Genomic DNA, 22,489 nt, shown 5'->3' on the forward strand with positions numbered 1-22,489 from the left:
TTCAGGAGTCGCAGGCTCCTCCTGCCAAGCACTGAATGATTCGGTGATTCAGTGAACGAATCTTTTGAACGAATCTTTCTAGTGAACTGATTCTAGTGATTCAGTACGTCTAAAAGAACTGGCGTGCCCATCACTAGTGTGATTCCTCTTTAAGTCTCCAGGCTCTCGGGATTACGCAACCCCGCTGCAGTACTCGTCTCCGGCCGGTAGAGGGCGGTGTGGAGCCTGATGACGGTGATGAATCATCCCCGGCGGCAGCTCCGCTTCTCCTGACCCGCATTCACCCGTACTGTACAGGCAGGGGGGGAGGACCGAGCACAGAAAGCAAATAAACGCTGTAGAGTTCTCCTGCAGACCGTGGCCATGGCTTTGGCAGTCCCTGGCAGACACGGCGCTCCCGTCTCCTCGCACCTGATAGCGGACTGAAAGGGGGCCACCACCGGGAGAGCCATTAGCGACGCCGTTTGAGGCGCTTATCAGCTTGTATTTCTACGTATTTGTTCCTTTTCCTTCACGTGTTAATCCGGCTGTTCCTTGTTCACTGGCTTTATGTTGACGGTACAGGAGGCGGTTTTGTACCATAAGTCCAACATTGGTGAGTGTGTCATTTTGTTGCGTTTACACTATAACGAGACACAGTGGAGGCGTCTTTACGGGGCGGCGGTAGCTATACCGTGAGGGTTGTCCTCACGTCAACCCGGGCGCTGCGCCGGCCTGCGTGCTGTACTGTACCAATAGGTTCATGCAAAGGAGCTTGGCCGGTGTACTGTGTGTACCTGTGTGTGCCTTGTGAGACAGTGTGACCTGCATGACAGCCATGTGCTTCCTCTGTCGTTCCGCTGCGGGACGTGGGTCAGGTAGGGCTGAGTTCACGGTTAAGGTCGGAATTATATGGACATTGCAATCAGAAACCTGTTCACCTTCCACTCTGCCCTACATGGCTGTACTGTCTGGACGTGTGAGAGATGACACCCAGGCAAGGTACAGAGACAGGTGTTTGTGCCAAGATGCTTGCAGTTTATAGACATGTATATAGATATATAGGCTTGATTTACTGCGCAGCCACAGTTCACATTCCGTTTCTGTGACCTATCTAAGTAGGTCTGTGTGTGCTAAAGTGTGCTTAAAACGCTCCTGGAGACTTGATATGAATCATGCATAGGACAGCAGGACATATGAAATGTGGTTGCCAGCCTATAGGTGCTCCTGCAGGCTGAGGGCTGGTGTTTTCTGTCATGTTGTGAACTGAGGTGAGAGGTGTGTGAGAGAAGGACTGTGTTGTTAATTATTTTCTTTTCTGTATTTCAATTCCAGGATGAGGGCAGCATCATCTCCTTCATTTGTGGACCAATCAGGCGTGATTGCATGACTCGCTTCGGGCCCAGAGTGGCGGTTCAAGACTCCCTGGTTTAGGGTAGGTGGCCGGCACAAACATCAGAGCGGCGTGCAGGGGGTCAGGCACAATGTGTGAGAAACACGAGGGGATTTCACATCAGAACGTCTGCACAACACAGCAGCGGTAACGGCTGCTCCGCCAGGCGCCGTGCACGTTTCGCATGAGCCGCTGTCACTCCACATTTCGCTCGTGAGCAAGAAATATTCCCCAGCTGAGGGTGACTTTTGACCCATTTCTCATTTGTCTTTTTGCCGACAATCTTCAAGTCCGGTCAAGATGTGTCAAACATTTCCGGAGAGGTGGACAAGAAGGAAAAGCCTCGCGTAGCCAGAACTGAGTGCTAAACAACAATGAATGTGGAACCAAAAGTGATATTTCCCAGTAGTGCAGAAGAGTGGCCTGCATAAAATTACACGGAAAGCACTCTCACTCAAGTTGTTTACAAGAGCTTCCCCCAGTAACCCAGTTAGGATTAAGGTAGCCGGTGGTTTTTATTAGTTTTCAGAAACCTTTCAAAGATTTATTAGCCTCTACGAGTCCTTCCCTCAGACTTGTTTTCTTGGAAGAAAGGAAATTTGTCAGAGTGGGCCTAATTTCTTTTGAAAGCAGCTTTAAAAGCAGTGTCACAATGCTAAGATAAGTAATGCTAAAATTGCAGCTGATATGTGTTTGACACCTCTCAGGACGACTGGAACGAATCACAAACCGAAGAAAGTCCACGCAGGAATACTCACGAATGTATGTATACATTCATACAAAGCCGTAATCTCAGCCTGCAGCCAGACGTGACCTCTTTTGACGTCTGTTGCTAACACCCTCCTCCCCCTCCCCTCGGTTCCCATAGCTCATTGCTGCGAGGCAGTGTCCTGGTTTTCTGAGGTTGAGGCTTAATGTATAGCGAGCGGGGGGGGCGGTGAGGGAGGGGGAGGGGGAGGGGGAGAGGCAGGAAAGAAAACCAGTCTCTCTCCCCATGAAAATCAGTTACATAACAAGCGCTGTGGAGGCAGCCGCTAACCCAGTCTCTGAGGTCCCACGGCCTGCTTACATCACAGAGGTATACACTGAGGGGAGGAGGGGCTTTCACGCAGATATCCAGTTAGCTTTGCACACTAATTTAATTTGATACGAGTCTCTACATGGAACCCACATACTCCAGTTAAGGCTTTTTACTTCAGCCCTCTGTGTTGTGTAAGTGAAGGATTGCTTTTTAGATGCTAACCAATAGCATTTATCCATATGTAATGTTCGGCCACACCAACGGAGGACTGCAGCTATTATTTTCATGGCCGACTGTTCCACTCATTAGTTGTTCTATTGATTGATTAAAGTGTCAGAAAAGTGATAAAAAAAAACAAAAAAAAAACATCAGAAGTTACCAGAACTGAAAGTGACAAATAATTCAATTTACATTAATACAGAACTGGGAAAACCAGCAAATGCTTACTGTTCAGAAGCTGGAACCAGTAAACGTTAGTCACAGTTGTTGTCGATTAATTAGGTGTCAAAGAACTAGTTTAGGGCTGCAACTAATGATTATTCTCATTATTGATTAGGCTGTAGATTTTTTTTTTATTAATTGATAAGTTTACTGTATAAAAGTCAAAAATGAGTTTTTTTGCGCAGTCCTAAGATATTTTTCATGTTGTTTTGACATGTTAGTGCATCCAATTTTCATCAAGAAGCCCTCAAATACAACCAGTAAAGGGTCAACTATTGTATAGGGGTTATAGCGGAGTCTTTGACTGAGCTGCGAGCTGATTGGACAAAACGTCCAGCAGCTTGTCTGAGCTGGAGCTGCAGGGACAGCGGGAGTCTCTCCTTCTCTAACTTCAGTTTATTTAACATGGCATGATGTAGAAAATGATCGTGTCTGTGTGTCTGTGTCTGCTCTGGTAAAGTGTTTCCACTCTGCTGCTTGAAGTCGAGCGTTGGGACGTGCGGCCATGTTTCTTTTTCTTGCTGTATGTCTGCTGCTTTAGAGCCTCACACTGCACAGTGTTATTATCTCACATGACAACTAAGAGTTAACAACAGCAACTCCCCACGGCGCCCCCTGCTGCATGTCTGCTGTAAATGCACCGCCTCTGATTTATTACAGCCCCGTGCTCAAACCAGAGATGAACGATTAGTACAACGATGCACAGTTTTGATAGTTGACTGCCCTGTGAAACCCCTTTGACCCCTGTGTTTAATTTCCCTGTGATACTGTGTTTTATTGCTTTTACCAGAAAACGAATGATTTTGTTTGTACAGGAAACTTTTCCCGCTATGTCAGCGTATCTCTTTATCTTGTTAAATCTTGTTATTTAATCAATCAACAACCCTTTCACGGCTTAACACGATAGGATGGCGTGTTGTTACAACAAGAAACTTGTGCTTAAAAATGACTTAAATGATGAAGAGATGGTGACGATAATGGAATTGGATTATTTTAAAGCTACACACCAGATTGACGGCGCCAATACAAAAACATCTTCGGGTTCCTGCAGTATGTATTTTAGGGCATTTCTACTGTGTGAGATGGGGATGAAAAGCCGTACAGATGGGTTGTCACTCTGATTTTTGCAGTGCTGACTGTATTAGAGACACCATCAGTGCGGCGGTGGATGTCTTAGAAGCTGTTCCTTTATTACATTTCAGTCCGGACTAACTCATGTCATACTCCAGTTGATAAAACCTTTGAATTCAGTCTCTGAACTTTCTGTTCTGCCAACCGCACTATTTAATACCATCTTCTCCAATATAACCTTCCTTTGTGTGCACTGAAGTATGTTTATTCATTTCTCTAACCGAGCTCAGTAGTGAAGAACATTCTCTTTCATACCCAACACGCCACTGTTTGTCTGACACATGCAAGCTGCTTCTGAAACAATAAGAGGTCTGTACCAATCTAGATCATCAGTGTTGGTAAATACCCTTTGAAACTGAAAACATGTGGTGATGATAAAGTTATGCTGCCCTGTCATCTCAAATTTCCTCAGTAAATCTAGTTTAGTGTGTCCATGGTGTTGAGAGTAAGCCACTTAGCCAAATATTTGTGCCCACTGGAAAAACACCCTGCGACATGAAAATGGGTCTTGAGGTAAGGGACGTTATAAATATCCTTTAAAGTTCACGCACTTGAGACATAGCCAGGAGGCTCGGGTAGAGCCGCCATGACGTACAACAAAGGGCAAAATGGAACCAGGAACTTCGGTCTCATTGTCAGGATGGTCAGGATGCCTGTGCAACAAGACTAGCTAAGCTACCAGGTTATGAATGTAGGTAAAGGAATGTCATGAGTCCATGAGTGCCTTTGAAGACTTCAGCTAGTTGTTGATGTGTGACTGACTGACATAAGCTAGCTGTAGGAGTTTTCTCTACTCGTGCCGCTGTTGTGTTTTAACATGACATGGATTAACGTTTAAATGATTTCATCACTGACGCTGTTAGCGCGGCTCCGTCTAACTACCGAAAGCCCTCTGAGTTGTCGTTACCCGAGCGTGTAGTTGACGCGTGCTTCCAGAACGAAACGCCACAGGCCTTGATCTTCCTTCGGAGAGTTTACTGGGAGTTTTCTCAGCATTGCAAAACAAAAATACTGTGCAATAAAATAACAAACAAAATCTCGTGTAAACAAAGTGTAAACAGGCTCAAAAATGACTGTGCTCTGCAGGTTCCATAGCTGCACTAACTAACCAAAAACACATGCGCGTCACGTTTCATGTCTCATCCAATAGGAGAGCTGCAGTTATTATCAGCTACAAATGAACATTTATAATAAAACCATAGGACTGTTTTAATGTCTCCAAATTCTCATCAGGTCAAATAACACAAAATCTTAATTATTTATCAAGTTGTCTGTAGTGCACAAATGGCTCTAACTTCAACTATAAATGCTTATGCTTATTGTCGTGGTTGTACTTTTAACTCGTGTCCAAATTTGAGGAATCTGTATCAGTACGTTTATTTATAAAAGGAGTATTGGCCCACATCTTATTTACATCTTTTTAAATTCTCAAATATCTACATAGGTATCAGCCTCAGAAATCCACTAATATTCAGACTGTAGAAGTAGTAGAAGACGCATTTGTTGCTTCTGTTTTTGATCCCGTTCCACTTGTGGCGTGATGCCAAAGTGCACCTTCACAGGTGATTTGATGTATGCGCTGGGTGTGGACTGACTGTGCTTGATCTCTCCCTCTACTTAAGCTGTGTTGCATATGTTCGGGTGTGATACATTACACCTTTATCATTGTCGTTGCTACATGGTGTCAAGTGACTTTGCACGTCATTCCCATTGTACTGTAATTCTGCCCAGCTTCAGCCTGAGCTGAGCTCCAATCAGCCAGAAGTACTAGAATGACTTAAGAGAATATAGGGAGATTTGGGGAGATTCATTGGACCAGTATTCTGTAATCACCACTTGTGGCCACAGTGGCCACTGTTCAGCAGAAGTTCCACAGGCTTTAACTTCATATCCAGATTGATCAGTATCCATATTTATCACGATATATAATTTGATAATGCTGATAATGACAGAAGCCTGAAGGAACGACAGGGTTCAGTAGTTAAATTTAACAATATAGTCAATAACATGAAAATTCATAGGAGTGGCACACAATGTTTCTGTGTAAACCCTGTTTGATTGTTACCAAATCCTAGACTGCTCTTCCTTGACTCAGTTTAGCAGTTCTGTCAGGTTGGCCTTGGCCCACCTGGCACCCCTTCGGCGGTGCTCGTGGCCATTCTGAATTATTGAACACATATAATCACACTAACCTCTGCAGTGACTGGAAGTGCTTCTCTTTGGTGTTGTGGCGTCTGATGTCAGATGGTAGCGATGATATTGATATTGTCAGCTGGTTTTCCAAGTTTGGGTCAGTTAGTCAGTTGTGAGCGGAACTGAGTCTTTGCAAGAGTCCGTTTTGAAAGGAGCTGATCTCAGTAGCAGGTCGTTGCTTTGCAGCTCACTGCTTTTGTGCTGAAGGTTGTCAGGCGCATTAGCTGAGTCCGCAGTAAACTGCGTAGCTAACGTGTTCAGTTCCTTTTCTTTACTTTTCGTGTTGTGAAACTCACCAGATGCCCGAAGCAGTTTTCACACCCAGCAGCATGTTCAGGTGTCAGGCTCTTGTTCTTGCAGATTAGGAAAATGTTCAGTGTTTCCTCTTTCCAGTTGAACTTGCCACAGCTTTAATTTCACTTCAAATGGTCTCACATTAGAAAGCAGAGGGCTGAGAAGCTCTGAGAGGTTCCTGGTAATGTCCACCATGAAGGTCAAAGCACACAGACACTTGCTATCACTGAGTTTCCACTTCAGGTTTTCCTTCATCCCCATGAATTATTGCAGACAAACTGACGCTTAGGAGCAATTTTGCTTAGCTAACGCCCCGATACAGCTTGATCCATCACAAAACGGAGATGAAACAGATGGAAGGTGTTTCTGTCTGTTACTATTTGTTTTAATATTAACCTGTTAATGTTTGTTTGTCTGTCAAAACGGACACAAATCTGTTGGAGATGGCAGGTTTAGCTAACACTTATTGGTTGAAATTAGGTCTAAGAGATACTGGCGTTAAACGCTGTACATACCAAGTGGGACATTTTACAGTGTAAGAATCAACTTGTCAGTGCTCTGTGGTCAACAATATTTAATAAACATCTCTTTTACATTTCTAAATCTAAACTAGATACAATAACTTCATATCAGCTGATATAATGGCCTGTCTAATTTAGTGGTCTAACTAGAGTTCTAACATTTCTGAATTGAGCAAAATATAGAATAGTTTTCAAATGGATAAAAATCAATCTTCATTAAGTTATCTTAATGAACAGTGTTTTGCTGTTGTGTAACTACTTACTTTGCTAACAAAACTCTTTGGAGTAATAATGTGGTTTTGGACTGTTGGTGTCTGAATTTTCGTATTAAAAAAATAAGGAAAAAAAAACCTTTGAAGATGTTACTCTAGCTTTTGGGAAAATATGATGTATATTTTTTCGTATTCTGTGACATTTTCTAGAAAAATAAGGACACATAAGAACCACTGATATTATTATTTCAGCAATCCAGAAAACACAGAGGGAATCACAGAATTTAATAATAGAAATGAAATCAACTATAAAATGTTAATATTGCAGGAAATGCCACAATGTGGATGTAATTTCTAAAAATTAGGGTTTCCCCAACCATTATAAGCATGTTTCTACAGCGCCTAAACTGAATGAACAGAAAAAAACTATGCGGCTATGCTTTGGTGTTACACACACACACACACACACACACACACACACACACTGTCGAGTCCAAAAGGTCCTCAGAGAGACAGTGAGAGGCAACGCGCTAGCAAGAGCTCATCACTTCAACAAAGTCTCAGAAGTGCAACCACATCGGCAGATGCAAGACGCGAGTTTGCTGAAGACGTGGTGGCTGTGTGCGTGCAGTCAGATATTCTGCTAGAAAAAAAGGAACAAAGCCCGTCCGTTTCGTGTCAAGCATTATAAACAAACAGGAGCATTGACAGCAGCCTCCGTCAGACTCACTTACCCAGAGTGCTCGAGCTGCATGCAGAGGCTGTCCTGCAGAACATCCGTTTGGGTGTCACATCAAATTCATTGATGTTCATTCAATTTTCTCATTGAATTTTGGAAATTTGATTCATCCCCCCTCGTAATTAGACATTCTTTCTGATGACAAAATGTGCTGGCATTGTAAAACACCGACTTCAGAAACTGAAAGAAACTGCATGTGACCAGGTAACTGAGAAGGGAGGAGGGGCAGAAAACGAATGGGAAAGAGACAAACAGCGCTGAACCTAAACTTAGGGACGACTGATTGAAGTCACCACCTGGTGTGCTGTACTGTACATACTGTCTGACTGAGAACAATATAAAACAGGCTGTGCAGCTCTTACATTTGCTCTCGCACACACAAAGACACAAGGTATTATGGAGCCTCGGGGCACTTCCTTGATACTAGTTTCTTTGGAATGTTCTGTTCTTTTCTGTCAGAGCAGAAACATCTTTATGTAAGGCAGCCCCAATTCAATTAGTGTGAGACACAATGCGTCCCCCACACAGAAAATTAAATATCTATCAGTCAGCCAAGGACAATCCTCCCTCAATCTGACGGGAAATGACTCGGAAAGAGGTCTTAAATCCAGCTTGAGGATCGCCAGAAGTTTCTTGACATGTCATTTTAGGACCACGAAACAGTGCTTTGATTAGTTGTTTTAATGTTGTATTACTTGAGTGATTTAAAGGAGGAGGGGAGGAGTATGTACTCAAAACATGAGCTATGAGCAGAACACATTAACAACTGCAATCATGTATGGAATGAGTTTTAATAATGTCTTAATGCAGATGCTTGAGTTTGAGGACATGCTGAACACATGGATGGGTGCCAGAGTAGGGCAGGGCACTATAATTAACCAGAGAGTGTCTTTACTCTGGAGTCTGTTTTGTATTTTCTCACTGATTTCCACCATTGTTGTTGCGGTTACTTTCCTTGGCCTTTCCTGTACCTTGACGGGCGCAACCAGTTCACCAACAATGGAACATGGACTAAAACAATCAATAGAAAATCATTGGAAGGGAGAACGGAGAGATTTTCACAAGATGGACTGTGTTTGCCTTTGCTAAATGAAAAAAATTGGACACAGTACCGAGCTATATATGAGGCTGACAGACAGAGACAGACTGGAAATGTAAAGAAGGCAGCATGCTATCCACCACAGTAGGCCAGCCACTGTGTCCATCGGTAATGTGGGATAAAGGCAGGATAATATAAAAGGGGATTTAGAGGCTCTTATCTTGAAAACAGGCCAAGGACCTAAAGATATTCAGGTCTGAAAGAAAGCAGATCCTTGAATTTGTCTTGGAAAATATAAACCCTGCTGCAGGCCTGGAATTAAGTCATTTTCAGGGCACGGCCACTTTGGCCTCTGACAAATAGAAATTTATTTCGGCATCGTGGCCAAAATGAAGAGCATCAAAGCCAAAACCAATTGTACAATGACAAGAAGTGATAATTACATCTTACGAAGAAGAAGGTAAACAGACAGAGGAGGTCACATGGTACGGAGAGATATTAGCTGGTTGTGGGTGAACAATTGTAAAGGTTAAGCATAAAAGGGAAGCTGAAGAAACAGCGAGAATGCTGAGCTTTCAAATTTCATCAGGAGTCATGTCAGCACATCACGTGCAGGAAAGTAGTTTAAAATACGTACACAAAGGGCAGCCATTTACCATTAAATCTCTGCTTTGAAAGCACTGTGACACTGAACAGCATGTGCAGAGCACTGAGACCTGTCAAGAACCGAAAGGTGTGCCAGAGTCACAATCTTGTTTTCTCAGTCTGATAGTATCAGTATCAGCTGTACACTAGTGCTGTCAAACCCAGCTCTACTGGTTCTTTTGTGCAATTTGGTATCCTTCATCTGAAAGGGAGTGAGATAAAGACAAGAAAAAAAAAGGTCATATTTCTTATGTTATTTCTTGTCTTTATGTCTCTCTTTTATTGGTAAAAACACAATCAGTGTCATGCTGTTGAGGCATGGCACCTCGGACATCACAAATACAATTTTATCAAATCCAGGGAGAAGTAATGCATCCGCCCACCGCTCTCCAGCATTTTCAGCTTTACCACTAATGGGCCAAGGGGATGCTAAACTTCATAACTGTCCATGTGCCACCCTTCATATCTCACACACTCCTGATTAAATTAACTCAAAGCTCGAGGAAGTTACGCATCTCATCAATGTGTTTCCGAAGCTTTTAAATCGCAGAGATTGGCCCAAAGGGGGGCGTTGCGTCAATCAATTTGTTTGTTCATCCACTCGTCACATGTGGGATCCCAGACGCCGCCGATCAGACCTGATTAAACAAATCTCGGTGGTTGTGAGGGACAGAGCCGGCAGGCATTCAGCGAGGAGCGAAAGACACAATTTACAAAGTATGCAGCAAAGTTCTGGGGCTACAAAAGAGGTCAACTAACCAGAACTAAACTAGAGGCTATGATAAACATAACAAACAGTGAATGGAAGTACACAAACCAAACTGAGCACAAAAGTAATGGCTGACCAGACCATTTTAGGAACAAAAGAGACAAACACTACCGACTTAACTACAAATAAAACCAGCCAGGGCAATTCGTCTCACACAAAAGCGCTAAAAGATGAACATATTCTGAGGAAAGAAACAAAATCTCTAAACTAAAAATCCCATTCCCCCATAATGCACTTTGATCAGGCACTTCCTATACTTACCAGCACAATTAGAGCACCTTAAGATACACTGAACTCTGACAGAATGCTGACTGTACAAACACGAACCAAATGTTTTCTCTACAAATAGAATCTGATGCGCCGCCAAAAAAGCTCGTACGATGTGTGAAACAAAGGCTTTGTCTCACCCTTTACCTCGCATCAAAGTAAACGTGGAGAAAACAGATTATCAAGTGTAAACTATGAAGACAAAAAAAAAAGTGTTTGCCTGAGGTTTAATGACATTTGTGTGGCAGCAGGCGGGACGGCATCGCTGGTGAGTGACGGCATGTTTGCTGTTCCCTCTCTCCGTTCCTCCTCCCTCCATCTCTGGCTCGGTTGCCGCGCAGTCTCTCTCTTTCTTTCAGGAGCATCTCTCAGGGGGCTTGTATTGTTTTAGGGGATAAGAGGAAAGACCAAAAAAACACTGCGTTAGTGGGATGAGGGAGACTTTCTAACAAGCTCTCGGCCCTCCGGGGAGGACTCTCGCTCGCACACGTACACAAATGTTCTCAGAGAGTAGACACAGATCCGTGTAGGACTGCGACACGCACACACACACGCACGCACACACACACACACACGGACTCTCTGCCCTATGGAGAGAGGAACAGAGACCGGTGTTAGGAGTGGCCACAACAGGAAGTGGTCTAGGGATTACATTAAAAGGATGGACTCCCTGCTCCGAATGAACTTCTGCAGAGAGGTCGAGGCCTTTACTCCTTCCCTCAGGGGGGGTTTGGAGGTCTTGTACAGTAAAGCTTGCATCAGGACTTTTGAAAGAGTATTGTCCTGGAATCCTGCCGGTCTCAACATCTGAGCAAGATGGGGAAGACGGGAGAGTGGGGAGAGAGAGAACCTGTGCAGGGAGTCGACATCAAGAGAGGCAGACTTAAATAAGGGAGGCAGGACAGGTTGTGTTGCAGAGAGGACATCCAGAGAGGATTCACACTGAGCTGGGTCTAATGGACTTTATCAGCTGTGCTGTAATTGTTTCTTGTTTTGCTTTTCTTAATGTCATTACCTCTGCAGTTTGCATTGTCAGGGTTAGGTATGTTTTCAATTCAAAACATTAGAAACAGCATTACAGGAGTGCTTAAGTCCTGCTACAGGTGAACTGGTGTTTGTCACCCAGCTTCAGCTCAACCAGTCGCCACACATTTTTCATCATCCCGCTCTTTGATCAGTGTCAGTGTAACTGCAACACAGCATTCCTAAACTTACAAACGGAACGGTATTTGGAGCTCCTCCAGCTCTGTTTTCTTGTTTGTCATATGAGCAGTGCACGCACAGGCTAACCTGAGCAGCGTGGTCCAGCTAACAGCCCGCAAGGTGGGATCTCTCCCATTTCAGTGTTTTTTGATCTGAATGTGCAAAGACATACATTTGATTAGAAGGTATTAAGCTAATCACACAGTAATTATTGTGTTCATTACATGTGCGAACTGTTTGGTACAGAACATTCAGTTCAGGATGAATCCTGTTACACCACCAGCTAGCACCCTCTGGCTCTTTGCACTTTTTGGTTCCCTTTCGTTTGGGCTGAACTCAGTGATGGTTTTGTTTGCAGTTCATTTGTGGGTTAATTTGTCTAAATAACTATTCCTTTAGTTTGTTCATTTTTGTTTAATAATTAATTAGTCCTTAAAATGTCAGAATAATGCCCATTGCAGTTGAAATCCTATTAAAATAACAGCTTAAGGCAGTGACAAGCATGTGGAAGTGTCAGCCGTCAGTAGTTTCAAGGGCTGGAAATGACACATGGTGTGACTGTGGTCAGGTTCAGGCCAACCTGATGTTTGTTTAGTAATTTAGACATTTTTTTTAAGTTCTGGTGCAGGATTTGCCTCAGGCCAGCGGCTTTTCACGGCTCGTCGCGTGCGCTGCATCATTAACACCCAACGTTTCATTAGTTAGTCGATTAAACCTGTTCTCAGTTTTCATTAAGCTCACCGGGTCAAAGCTGAAAGCCGATATTCAAGTGGAGGGCTGAAGAAAAGGTCTTTTCGCGGCTGTTTTGATAAGAATTGGGAAATTCTTTCTGATATCAGAGCCATGTGATGTGACTTGAGGCATGAGTTGACCCTCTTATAAATAGTCTGAACATTCAGATCGTACATAGGTTTTTTTTTCTCTCCCCTTTCATTTAAACTAAATCAGCTTAACAAGTGTAACAAAGACACACACACACACACATACACACACAGAGTTCTGTCTTATAAAAACTCCGGCTTCACATAATTTCGTACAAATGGTATAAAGCTGAAAGAGCCAGTGTCCCATGGTGAATTTAAAGTGATACTGAGGCAGGATGAAGGGCTGCCCAGGCTCTGTGTACTCCACATCTATAAGGTCTGACCTCCAAACTTGATGCTATGTTAATGAAATTCTGCCTCTCCGAAAGCTGAGGGACACATTTTGACTTTGCCTTTTGATTTCTTTATTTAGTTGATCCAAAAGAACAACAAATTCCAGTGGTTTCTATTTTGAAGAAAATAAGGATAATAGAATTTGATTTGATTTGCAATTTTTCGGGCCAGTCCTGCAATTAGGATTCCAGTTTTGAGTTCTTTTGATAAAGTACTCCACAGGCTTGGATTTGTGGTCTACATATTAAAGACAGTACATTTGTATCATGTGGAGAACTCTGATCTTAATCTGATGCACCAGCTGGTTTGTTGCGCGGAACGATCTGAGAAGTCGTGCTTGGAAACTTTGGAAAATGGCAGGTGATTGGATAACCGCGTTACAAGCTGCCATTAGTATTTTTAAAAGAACGGTTGCGCTGTCTTCGCATAAGGGTTTTCAGAGAGTTGTTGATGAGTCGACTATGAAAATCAGGAAAGCAGTCAAGTTGTTACTACGGTCAAACTCCAGCTCAGACAAACTGCTGGAAGTTTAGTCCAATCAGATCGCAGCTCATTTATAAACAGCCTCTTAGAGCCAATGGATGACTGGATTTTATTATATCACCTATCCAAAGGTTGGTCCCGTCTACATTACTTGACACTTTATTGGTTGTATTTGAGAGCTTTATGACGAGAATTGATTATGAATTAGTTTTTCTGTGGCTGCCTGTCGCTGCTCATTGGATGCTGATCGGTAGGAACAACTGGTATGTTGCGTAACTTGAAGCCTAGCAAGATGAGTTTGCTTCTCGCGTGAGCTCACTTGATCTCATGTGATCTCAGCATTTTGCAAATCCACCTGCCTCGCATGGTAAGAGCTCTGTCCCGATGCTGCTTAAGCTAGCGTTAGCTTCACAGACTGACCGGCTGAGCTACTTCACAGTACGAAATGATTCAGTTTTCAAGGCGATCAGCGTAAAACAATGATATGATGAACATGAGCGTTTAATGGGGATATTCTGACGACCCTGTCTACCTGCTGCCTGCCATTTATTTTTGTCAACTAATGAGCTACCTGCTAGCTAGTGAGCCAGCCATTTGGCCACATAGACCAAGCCGGACTCATTAATTTAATGCTGTTTCTCAACAGCAAACAGATTTTACAGTGTTTGTTTCTTGACAGAATTGAGCATATTAACAAGCCAAATATATTTCGACTAAATCCACCTCAGTCCACTTTGGCACATTTTCAGGAAACTAGATCTAAAGTGATTTTCTTTTCATCATCTTTCAGATTTCCGAGACTGGCATATGAACTGGACGTCTATTTCAGTGAAGGCGCTCTGACGTCTCATGTTGGTGTCAATGAGGAAGACTGGCCTCCATCTTCATACCACCAGGTTGGTTTTCTTCTCTTCATCATCATAGTTGATTGTAGTCGCGTGTTGACCGGTTGTCAGACCCTGTTTTCTCAAATCTCTGCCCTCAATGAATTCACCAAAAGCAATCAGGATTCCACTCGTGTTGTCTCAGTCACCTGCACTGCTGCACAGATGGTCTCCACTTTGAGACACTCATATTTTCTGTGCCACAAAACACAGCAACTTTTAAACTATAAGGTGGAAAGCGTATTAAAATGATTTACATGCAGGTAGTCATGAAGAAATACTGAAACCATGCTACTGTAAAAGTGCAGAGTACCACATCAGTAACATCTAATTGAAGACTTCATCTGACAGCTCAGGTGTGAAATCATGTTCAGTAATTATAAGAAAAAGCTGGTCGAAGAAAGATTGAATGAAAACAACATGAAATTGCGTTCGGTAAGTCACTTGCGCACGCACACACACACACACATCTGTGCACACACAATTTGGAATTCCCACCAGTGTCATATGATGCAGCTGATTTTCTATATCCTGTGCACATCTGTGACACAGTCTGCTCTCAGATTCTGTTGTTTCAGGCAGAAACTGTAAGTGAAGTGATCATTTTATTAGTCAGTGGGATAATTGTGTCAAGCCCTGCAGGGCACAACATGCGGCAATAAGTTCACAATAGAACAAGAAAGGTATTCTTCTTAGTCAGGAGACACGACAAGCCTTTAGGCCTTTTGATCTCAGTTAGAGCTTTTTAATTAGATACTGAGGCATGTTTTAACAGGAGCTTATCTGCCCTTCCCTTTTTTTTTTACTCTCCCCTTTTATGCTCTTTTCTTACCTGCTTAACAAAACATGGAATGACAAACGCATCAAAACATCACTGTTGGGCTTCACACGTCTTATACAGAGTCACAAGCTTTATTCAGGATGTCAAGGGTCAACTGTTAATTGATTAACCACTGAGAATCTCTTGGACCAGTCACACATGTCAGTCTGTAGGTTAATTTGCATACACTCACAGTGCGATGCACTCCGGTGTGAGGCCCTCACCCAGCTGGTGTTCCGAAATACGCTGCCAATCAGCGTGGCGGAGGGGAGGGGTTCAGCCGGAGGACGTTTTACCATCGAGAGCTACTGTGACTAAGGGCACTGAAAAACGCTTTGAGGAGAAGAGGGCTGAGCTAAAGGTTATTTTTGGAGTATGAAGTTTACGATGCTAAAATGACGAATGCTAAATTTCAGTTGTTCCTGGTTAAATGATCCACTGAAATAACAAAAAGGTCTCTGCCTGTAAGGATCCTTTTCATAATGTCAGACACTGAGAACAACCATCTGAGTCAGTGGCCGTTATTTCTCCCTTGTGTCCAAGATGCTCCTGGACAGGACTGACTGGGAGATACAGAATAACCAGTTAGTTGGTGGTTAAAAGCTATTGAAAGCAAAATGAGCTACCGTACCGCCTGTCTTTGTGTATACTGTTTTGTAGTGATTGCTTTCTTACTCAGAGCCAGTAAAACCTTCACCAAGTTCTTCTCTTCTTTTAGTACAGTTTCCTCTGCCAGGTTGCCCAGGCACAGTACCGTAAGCCTCCTGGGTCCTTCAAACCCAAGAGTCTCTGTCATGACTTCACAAAACAATTTCCAGTACAATTTTTAGGCGGCTCTAAAATAAGTGTGTGTGGTCTGCTGCCAAATGTCCACTCAGCTGCCAGCAAGGTCGCTGTGTGAAGAGTTCTCTCCTCTCTGAGCGCTAAAAAAATGAGTTCAATCTTTCCAGCAGAACTCCTTCCACCTCCATGAACTGGTGGATGTGTGCTGCATCTTCCACGTTACACCGTTCGTCAGCTCAGTTTCCCATTTAGCTTTGATACAGAGCTGAGCTTCCTCTCGGCTCCACTGCTCCGTGGTAGACTGCTGCTATAATTCTCAATTTATTTTTGCTTTTATTACATTGGTTACTATTTTGTTCACGTCAATGGAAGCCTTTTCATAGTAATGTCTCCGCTGTGAGCAACAACAAACAAACAAAACTTGACATTTTTTCTCTTTTTTTCCCCTTTTATTTATTTATAAAGGGCAGCACACATTAATCAGCAATTCTGTAAATGCGCTTGTGTTAGCCAGCTGGCTAGTTTTCAACTGCAGTCCTTTGGCAGGATGCTATAAAATCTGTTCTTAAGGTCATTGTTTTACTTCAGAGGCCTCTGATTTTTAACTCCCATTTATATTTTACCCTTAAAGCAAACCAAAGTTCCAGTGTATGTTTGTAATTGGATTGATTCTCTGCTTCATTTTCCCAAATAGTTCTCTAACTGCTATTAAACGCTGTACTTGATACTCGTGAATGTGTCTTTCTAAATCTTTCCGTTATGTGGTAGAATTAAACATATCCTCATATTTGGTAATGCCGTGTCTCCCTCGTCTTTGGTGGTTTGGAGGGTCACATATCTGATTTTATGGCGCCTTCCTCCTTGATAAACCTTGATGTAATTGTCTCCCACGCTATGAATTGAGTTTATGGTACCATCACTGGGAAGCCTTTCAAACAGGTAAAGTAACCTTGGTATTATGCTCCTTTTATCCAGTCTCTCCGTATCGTAAAGGATTTGTTGATTGATATGGTTAGAATTAGCTATAGAGAATTCTGACATTGCTCTGGTGATCTTAAGTAAAACCAGCATCAGATGGATTGAAACAAACTTTGGTTCAGACATTAGTGAGGCTAAAACCTAATGACTTCCCTTAATTTTCCTCGAGCGCCACCACGAGGTTGACAAAACTAAACTCTCGTCACCCCCAACTGTAGTTTGTAGTTTTAGCTAATTAGCAAACGTTTGCATGCTGACAACCAAAAGAAGATGACAAACGTGGAAGACATTATACCTGCTCAACACGACTGTGTGAACACTTTCATTGTGAGCATGTTCGTACTGGTTAGAATAATAAATGCTTTAGATTAGCTTTAGCTAGAAGCCTCTTCACACTGCATGTGCTGCCTTACTTTTTCTCAGGTAACAATGTTTCTTTATCCCTGATAATTACATGAGGACGAACTGCAGCACAGTGTTTTATGACCGAACAATGATCTAAGTCATTACAGACAAAAGCAACAGAAAATGTTAGATCACAGGTTTGCATAATAAAAGCCACTGAAACTGAAGTGTATCTAAATAATGACAACGCAGACACAAACACGTTATCTAAGACCTAATCATCCTTTCACTGCCCTGGGTTTGTTATACATGAGCAGCAAAGGATTTTTACCGTTGACCGATGTCTTTGAATTAGCAGTGCAGAGCAAGAAGCGTATGAGTGTGTGTTGACTGTAAAATGGTGCCTCCCCTGCTGTTAGAAAAATGGACAGACAATGGGTAATGGTTGTACGGCCTTATTACCCCTGCTGAGCGACTGTAGGGACAGCAGAGCAGAGAGATTAGTGCAGCGATGGGAGTCACAGATGGATGCTCTTGGTGCTCCGATGTGATGCGACGTGACAGGACAGCGGATGTAATGTGATCTGATATAACTTCGTCTTACACACCTTGATTATTTTCACGCTCGTGAGTCCCCATGATGCAAATTTATGACACTTGTTCAGTACCTCCTTAATGGCAGCGTTCACACTGTCACTGGCACTCATATTTGGGAATATTCAAATCAGAATCAGCGCTGGCGCGATAACAAGTCAATCAAAGGTCACTCACCCGACTTGCAATAATAGCACGGCCCACAGCAGCACAGCTGTGCAAGTGTTTGAGGTTTCTGCTTTGTGCAAAAATTGATGCATTGTAGTCATGCAGACTTAGTCACTGACCGCACTGACTGCCCCTCGCAGGCGCTCTAGGACAGACTGAGCAAAGAGAAACTGGAATGTCTGGGTAACGTTGGTGGGGTTAAGGTACGGTCATATTAGCATTCAGTTCAACAAAACTGCCCCGCATTCTGCACTGAAAGGGGATGTTATGTCACGGTTCTGATGTGGGTAATAAATAGATATTGAGCAGAGGGATCATGAACAGAAAACAGTGCGTGAGAGTCATGCTGCAGGTTGAAATAAATGGTAATATTGTAGCCTGGTATGGTTGGGATACAATGGTATTTTATCAAATCTGAATCCAGTATCGAATTTGAATCCTTTTGAAACCCTTATTAAATCTAATTAGTTTGTGCTTTCAACATTTTCAGGCAAGAGAAGTTACTGTATGAATAACTAAAAGTCAAAGCTCTCTAATCAGCTTTTCTCAGCAGAGACGGCGGAAACTCTGCAGTCAGCCTTGTTAATATTCACAACCTAAAGCTACAACGCGAAAATGAGATGAGCAGCAGGAGATATGAAATGCTGATTAAATGTATCTGACACATAGAAATAACCTAGGTGCAACTGAATGGCTTTACCTTATTCTACACAAGCTCCTTGCTCTTAATCCTGGAGGATCTGATTGCTGATCAGCTTGAATTATTGACATCCAATGCATGAGGGTTTAACTGGGAGATTCCCATGGAATTGATATGATATCATGAACTAGATCATTTCCAGAGTCGCCACTCTGTTGGTCGTCACTTGTGGTTTTGGAGAGTTCTTCTCTTCTTCCTCACAGTCTTTGGCTGAGGCTTGTGAAACACACATGAACCAGATAACAGCCTGAGCCAAGTTTCATTTGAACCATTTGGTTCTTCAATGCAATTAAATTATTAGCTAACGTCATGAAGGAACTTGATTTTTGAGATCTGTGAATCAATTCAGAAATGTTTTGTCAACAAAATGCCAGAAAAAAGTGAAAAATGGCCGTCATAGTTTCCCATGGACCAAGGTGTGGTCTTCAGAGGTCTTGTTTTGTCTGTTTTACTATTATGTATAACAAGGAAAACCGTCAAAGCCTCACATTTAAGGAGCTAGTAACTGCTCTGTGTTCATACACTTGCGGACTGTGAATGGATGATAGTCGACTCATCTTGGATAGTTATCTGAAATATGTTCTGAAATCTGATATTATAAATCAGTAATGAAAAGGAAAGATTCATGATTGAGCATGGCTGATGATACAGCATGAGATTACAAGTTTTGATTTGTAAAGTTGATTAATATTTCAGAAAGTTGTGATGTAGTCTGATGTACTTTTCTCACACACTGAATTCCTTCATTGTTTGGCTGCAGCGCCGCAGTTGCGAATGAACTTGATCACAGGTCTCAGTGAATACAGCGCAGCGTTTCCGAGCTTTGTGACGAGAAAAAGAAGCTGAATCCGTGCATCCAGCTCGGTCATTCAGCTAAATGCCTTCATGGGCCAGTGGGTTTTCACCTCTTTCAGAGCCGCTGAACATGTACTGTAAGATGCAAACTCTCCCCTCAGCTTAAATTATAGAGTCCTTTAAATGTCGCATAAATAATTTTGGTTGCGAGCCCTACCAGAACGTACACGGCAGACCCAAAGGCAAAAAATGCATTAACCTACATAAAAGCTGAGATGTGTCATCATAAGACAGCTAGTTTGAATCTAGTTTTTATATAATCCGTCTTTTCTGTAGCGTTCAGGGGAGGCGGGCTGCAGTGTGTCTCGCTCTGAGGCACAGCAGCACTCTGCTTCTGGAAAACTATTAAAGGTTACAGAATATACTCTGCAATTGTCCTCTAATGGCCATGCTAATTACCTGGACGTGGACTGTCCATCTCAGACCTTTAGCTTTCACTTTCAGTCAGGTTAGTCACAGTGTGTGTGAGAGAGCTTTCCTGTCAGTCATGTTCCAGCCGCTCAGCCAGCAGACCAGCCCGACCAGGTGTGGAGACGGGCGGCTGTGATGATGGCCTTAATGGCGTATTCTTTGTTGTCATCCACGCTGCCCTAGACCCACACGCTCTGACCAACAACCACCTTTGTACTTTCCCTCAGATGCATCCTGCATCCACACCATTAAGCCTGAAAGAATCCAATTTGTCGTCCCTTATTAGGCTCCTCTGCTGCGAGGGATCATCATCAGTGTGTTGGCGCAAACTATGAGTCAGGCCCAAAATCCACTGTAGCGAGCTCTTAAGTGCCCACTTCTGAAAAAATCCAACACACTGTACACTTAATGCATGCATAGTGCACACTTAGCGGTGTGGGAAAGAAACGCATTTACATAAAAATCATGATTCTTATTTAAATAGATTCTGGTTTGAAACAAAGATTGGAGTAATAGACTTTTGTATGCTGAGGGTTAGGTATGTTGTGTGTAAACTCATTAGCCAAGCATGTTCTAGTGTGCTCAAAACAAACAAAAGAAAACCTCCACATGCTTACAGTCTTAACGGGTACTTCAGCGGTGATAGCAGTTACTGCAAATGTCACATAAGTAGACACGTGATTACTGGCAAACACTGTAAATGTAGATAGTGGAGCAGATCTCACCTCTGCAGACCCAGAAGGAGGAAGTGAGTGATCGTACATGCGCCGTTCGGTCAGCACTTTCATCCAAAGTGCCTCACAGTGCAACAAGAGCGCAACAGTGTCAGAAGCTCAAACCGTCGAGTGGAGCTCCCCACGCTCCACGGGTCTGAATCAATAGAAAACGATTTATTCACTAAGAATCCATTGTCAGAATGCCGTTTGTCTGCTTTTTGATGAGCAGAAATAGAGATGTTGGAGGTTTATCCTTCTAATATTATTCACAGGGAACTCCATCAAGAATATTAGCATTGTAAGAGACATCTCTGAATAGAAACACAGTTTTTCTTTCTTTTTTTTTTTTTTTTTTGCTAGGAGGATTTTGGTTGAGTCACTCACATGACATCCTGCTAAATAATCCCTGTTATTTTCGTAGCAGTTGTAAAAATGAGGTCCAGTGAGAGAATGCTGTGTACAAAGTGTTCCGTTTGTTTTCAGCCTCGCTCACACACGAGATCAGAGCCACAGACGAAAGCTTCTGGGCCCAAGGGTGACATCTTCATTTTGCGATGCACTCTTTCCAACAAGCGATTTGATTAATGTTCAACCCCAGCGGTGGGGTAGAATACCCAGTGTTAACACATGGAAACATGGCTGCTTTCCCAGCATGCATCGAATCAGCCAGACAGTTCATACCATGAGTTTTAAGCTCTTTGTTCTGTGCACTTGAATCAGCAGGGAGATGATTTGATCAGGACCAAATTTCCCTCACCAGTAAATATCACTCCTGATGGGATCAGTGCTGTTGGGCCTTGGAGTGAAGAGCTGCACATTTAAGTCTTGCAGAGGAGACATTAAGTGCGTTTGCATCCACTTGTTTCTGTGCTCATTTCCAATTTGCACGAGTGTTTTTTTATGTTAAGTTTTTCCGCTTGTCTAACTCGGAAGAGCCGGCGTATCATTTAACACAAAGTTCAGTGGATGCAGACTTATGGAATGAATCATCTGACTGAAACATCCACTGAAGCGTCAGCTCCACCGGACAAAAATAGCAGCACACAAAAACCTCAGATCTGCGTGGAGCGATGAGGAGACTGAAACCGTCCGCAAATGAAAACAAGAGGCAAACACAAATGCCATATTTCCGTCACGTTCCATCCATTAGTGCTGCAGTTTATCTTGATGCACCCAACTGCTAATATTTGCACAGCAGTAGTGAGTAGAAACTTGCAATTTGCATTTTCCTTTCCTTGTTTTTCTGGAAACTCTGTAAATTTGTCCTAAATTTGGAAGTTTACATTGAAGTTGTAGCCCGCAGCTAACTGACTCCATGGCAATATTATACATCCCCCAAAGGCCCCACATTACAGTACTACAGTTCCGAAACAAACACTTAAAAAACATGACAAACTCCAAGTCTAAATGATTTAAAAAAACAAAACAAAAAAACAAAAAAAACCCCCAATTGAACAGGTAGAAATGTTAGACTTCTAAATACCATTTTGGAAACCTTTTACATGCTCATGTGGCATTTGAAATTATTAACAAGATGTTAAAAAAGACCTTAAGTATCAACTCAGTGACAGAAAGGTAGAAGTGTTGCCTCTATATGCCAATTTGGAGTGAAACTGATATGAGTAGTTTGAAACACACCCTCCAATTTAAAAGTGGATTCCAGAAGTCTTGTCAGGTTTTTCTCATCTTATCTTTTGTCTGTGTGAATGTGAGAAATATTTGTCTGGTATTTGGTGGAATTCATCATC

The 22,489-nt window shown here is 42.7% G+C and overlaps 1 protein-coding gene across 2 annotated transcripts in view; it reads left to right on the forward strand.

Moving 5' to 3' along the window:
* The first annotated feature begins 215 nt into the window (after positions 1-215).
* Positions 216-22,489, forward strand: part of LOC143334376 (thyroid hormone receptor alpha) — a 106,647-nt gene continuing 84,373 nt past the window's right edge. For both annotated transcript variants that reach the window (XM_076753152.1, XM_076753154.1), the window contains exons 1-3: positions 216-595; positions 1,315-1,414; positions 14,278-14,383. The gene's annotated coding sequence lies outside the window, so the exon portion shown is untranslated. The remainder of the gene's footprint in view (positions 596-1,314; positions 1,415-14,277; positions 14,384-22,489) is intronic.

Source organism: Chaetodon auriga, chromosome 16 (assembly GCF_051107435.1).
Source record: "Chaetodon auriga isolate fChaAug3 chromosome 16, fChaAug3.hap1, whole genome shotgun sequence".
NCBI classification, from domain to species: Eukaryota; Metazoa; Chordata; class Actinopteri; order Chaetodontiformes; family Chaetodontidae; genus Chaetodon; species Chaetodon auriga.